This window comes from Pseudopipra pipra, chromosome 1, assembly GCF_036250125.1.
Source record: "Pseudopipra pipra isolate bDixPip1 chromosome 1, bDixPip1.hap1, whole genome shotgun sequence".
Classification (NCBI taxonomy): Eukaryota; Metazoa; Chordata; class Aves; order Passeriformes; family Pipridae; genus Pseudopipra; species Pseudopipra pipra.
Window position 1 is genome coordinate 1389275 of NC_087549.1, and position 4171 is coordinate 1393445.

Genomic DNA, 4171 nt, shown 5'->3' on the forward strand with positions numbered 1-4171 from the left:
CACCTTGGTTTAAAAACAAATCCAGGGATGTCCAGGGGTGGAGGGAGGTTGGAATTCAGCCCTCCAGAGATTCCTTGAGGAAGGAACGTCCAGCACCACCCACCTCCCTGTGGGATAAGAACCATCCTCAGGAAAAGCATCTTTCTGGGCATTCCCAAAGCTGGTATTCCCTAAGGAATCCCCCTCCATCCCTGCCAGCATCCAAAGGGGGTCCCTGTGCAGGGGGACATTTTTGGGGTTGTGCTTTCTCGGCCAAAATCCATTAAACGGCCCCATCTGCCCAGAATCCATCTCCCTGGAACCCGTCTTCCCTGGAATCCACCTCCCTGGAACCCATCTTCCCTGGAATCGCCGCGTTACAACCAAACAGGATTTGTTCCACTCCAATTTGTCAAGATTGGACGAGGCCTCAAAGTTGACGGAGACGTTTATTAAAAGGTTTCTCAGGGATTGGAGCGAGAGAGGCAATTACTTTCCCGGGAAGAGAGGCTCCCATCCCTGTTCCGTGGCACGGGAAGGGATGAGGGGGTTTCTCTTCCTTCTCTGCCAATAAATAGAAATCAGATAAAGAGCCTTTTTCTGTTTTCCTAATGATCCACGTGCTGTGGGAACCTAAAATGAGGATGGAGAGGACGGTTGTGTGTGTGTGTGTGTGTGTGTGCCGGCATTCCCGCCACCGGCATTCCCGCCGCAGGCATCCATCAGCATCTGGGATCAGACCCCAAAACACCTGTCCTGAGCTGAAGGATCTCTTCCCCAAAAAGGGCCCACATCTGGCCATCCTTCTTTTTTCAGGCTCTAGGTGTTCCCTCCGTGGCCCCCTGGAGGGTCGGTGACCTTGTGGGAGGTGGGGATGGATCGGGAACGGATGAGCCGCATGTGCCACCCCCTGGGATGTCTGGATACGACTCCCCCCTGGAGCTTTGAGTTTCAGGGAAGAGGGCTGGCTCTTGGAAAAGGGAGATGTCTGCCTGCCTGGAGACTGCCAGGGGAAGGGGTGGAAGCAGCAAACAGCAGCGATTTGGGAATCACACTGGCTACTTCTGGGAAGGAGGGAGGGATGAGATCACGGCTCTGGAGCGATGCCAGCCCACCCCGCGTTGGAGAGGTGGCACTTTGTGCCAGCCAAACCCCTCTGCTCCAGTGGATGCCAACAGTGGAACATCTTTGGGGGCACTGTCGTGCTTAAATCCCCCTCAAAACCAATTTCCAGGGCTTTCCCACCTTGGGAAGAGTTGGGGAAGGTTCCTCCAGGAAAGAGGGAGCGTGTCTGGAAACACCTCTGCACAGCCAGGGGGGTGTTCCCGGGCCTTCCTTTTGGATAATCTGGAATAACTACAGAGAAACCCCTGGAGGGATGGAAGTGGAGCAGAGTCAGCAGAGGTTGAACCCCAAATTAACCCTTGGCACGAGCCCATGGATTTATCCAGAGGCCCTTTTGTAGGCAAAAGATTTTTATTTCACTGCCTTAAGTGAGCTTTGGAAGAAGCCTCCGGAAAACGCAGTGGAGGGTTGAGAGAAACCCACCTGAGCCAATTAATCAAATAAATCACCGCTCAAGCATCTGAGACGGAGGTGGCCCAGTTTGAAGAGCTGCTCCAGCATTCCAGCATTCCCTGTATCTCCCGGATTATTGTTATTTAATTGTATTGAAGCTGCATTTGGAAGCTGGTGGGCACCGGTTCCCAGGTGAGAGCTCCCCTGCTTTATTTTGAGTTTCAGATGACTTTTCACTGATGATATTAAGCTCATTTCAAATTAAAGTGTGTGTGTATGGGGGGGGGGGGGAAGTGTTTTCTCTTTTGAGCTGAAAGGGAAGCGAAGAAATAACTCCCCACCGAGAGCAATTCTTCTCCTTTCAAGATAACGGTGACACATGAAAAGGAACTTTTCAGAGCTGATATAAAATGAAACTCCTGCCTTTGCAGGGGGAAGAAGGGCCGAGGGTTTTTTTTGGGAGGGGGAATTTTCCTGGCAAAGGCCTGCCTTCGTTTCTGTCGACAAAACATTGGATTTGCGAGGCTTTGATTGCCCTTCTGCCATTCCCACAAATAATTGTGGGATTTCTGGGGGGCTGTCAAGGAGAACTGAGAGCCAAACACACCACAGGGACGAGAGGCAGAAGGATGGCTTTCACTTCCCCTTCCCTCCTGTTTATTTAATGTTTCCCTGCTTTTGGGTTCTGGCTGGAAAACTGCAGTTTCTTTCTTTCTTTCCCCAGAAGTGCTAGTGCTGAATTCCTGCCGACTTCTAGGCTCAACCTCTTTTCCAGCACCGTTGGGTGCTGGGATAGTGAAGATTTACAGCCCCAGCCACTGGGAGGATTTGGCTTTTTGGGTCGTTGGAGGCCGCGCTTTTCCTCCTGGGGGTGTGTCCTGGCTGGCCTGGATCCCGGAGCATCCTTTTCCTTGCCACAGGAGAAGGGCTTGTCCCAGGATTAGGGCATTCCAGTGGGGTTTGGGGATTGGATACGGCCTGGAGCACCTGGAAAAGTCACTTAATCACCTTGTGAGCATGGAAAATGGAGTTGGGGCTGAATTCCCAGCAGCTCTACCTGCTCCTGAATTTGTCTCTTAACTTTTGGGATCAAGGGAGGGCAGGAATTTCTCCCTCTTTCCAGCTGCAATGGGAGGTTTGGATTCATGACCTGGAAGGTGTCGCCGTGTCCGTGACACTCCCATTGTGACCTCACGGCTCACAGAAGTTTCCAGGTGGTGTCTAAAGCTCTCCTTCACCCTCCACCCTTGGAATGAAAACAGGAGCAGGTTCCCTTTCCTTTCCCTGCAGGGGGGAGCGAGGGTGAGATATTTTAGGGTGGAATCACAGCCCGGGAGGAATTTTGGCACCCCGAGGTGAACACTGGGCATGGAGCCCTCCCAGAGGCATTTTGTGTCCTTCTGCCCATCTCCAGGAGAAAGGAATAGGAGACATGAGGGACCTGTGGAAGAAGAAGACAGGTGCATTGGTATATCCCAAAATTCCATCCCTTCTTGGCCTGGATTAAGGATGGGAGCAGAGGTGAGGGAGATCTTGTTGTCCTTTGCTGCAGTGGCTTTGATATCCATCTGGGAAAGCTTGTCAGGCCATTCATCCCCTCTCCACCTCCCTCCTTCCTTCAGACTGGCTCATTTTTATGATAATTTATGGTTAATGTTCAACTTTTTGTGGTTTTTCCTGCTCTGGATTCATCAGGACTTCTTAAGAATTCCTGAAAGTGGAGGATCTAACTGAGCGTGGGGCCGAGGTGGACACTGTTACATCAGGAATTACCCACATCCCAAATGGGAATAATTAGGGAATTGCTGCTCTAAGGGGCCTAATCTGTTTGAAAAACACGGGAAGGACCAAGTGGAAGTTCCCAGGATTGATGTGGTCCTTGGGACTGTCCTGCATGAGAGGTTGAGAGAGTTGGGGATGCTCAGCCTGGAGAAGAAAAGGCTCCAGGGAGATCTTAGAGCATCTTCCGGGGCCTAAAGGGGCTCCAAGAGAGCTGGAGAGGGACTTGGGACAAGGGATGGAGGGACAGGACAAGGGGGAATGGCTTTAAGCTGGAGGAGGGTTGATTTAGATGGGATATTGGGAAGGAATTCTTCCCTGTGAAGGTGGTGAGGCCCTGGCACAGGTTTCCCAGAGAAGCTGCAGCTGCCCCATCTCTGGAAGTGTCCAAGACCAGGCTGGATTGGGCTTGGAGCAACCTGGGCTAGTGGAAGGTGTCCTTGCCCATGGCAGAGGCTGGAATGAGATGATCTTTCAGGTCCCTTCCAACCCAAAACATTCCATGATTCCATGATCCTGTTATTCCACACACTCCCATGTTTTGGCCCCAGAGGAAATGGGAGCACTGTGTGCAGGCAACATTCCCAGAGGGCAAGTCCCCAGAGCAGTAGCCAGGAAGGGGAGGGTTGGAGAAGCCTCATGCAGAGCTGGATTTCCTTTTCCACCTCTGCTCTGCTCCTTGGAGCACAGGGAGCTGCGGGATGAAGGCAGAGGGCCCAGAGCCAGAACCCAGGAATGACCAAGGCCGGGACACGATCCCAGGGATGATTCCACTTAAACTCCATGTCTACCTGTCTTTCCTGCCTGCACTAGTTCTTTATCTTTCTTATCCTCTAGTTCTTTATCAAGCCATTCCAGGATTCCATGATTCTGTTATTCCTCACACTCTCGGGCT

At 52.0% G+C, this 4171-nt stretch overlaps 1 long non-coding RNA gene across 1 annotated transcript; it reads right to left on the reverse strand.

Moving 5' to 3' along the window:
- Positions 1 to 2127: 2127 nt before the first annotated feature.
- LOC135414986 (uncharacterized) lies at positions 2128 to 2765 on the reverse strand. Its single transcript, XR_010430939.1, has 2 exons — positions 2555 to 2765; positions 2128 to 2484 (listed from the first exon to the last, which is right to left on the reverse strand). It is a non-coding gene; the product is annotated as an uncharacterized LOC135414986 (long non-coding RNA).
- Positions 2766 to 4171: the final 1406 nt, after the last annotated feature.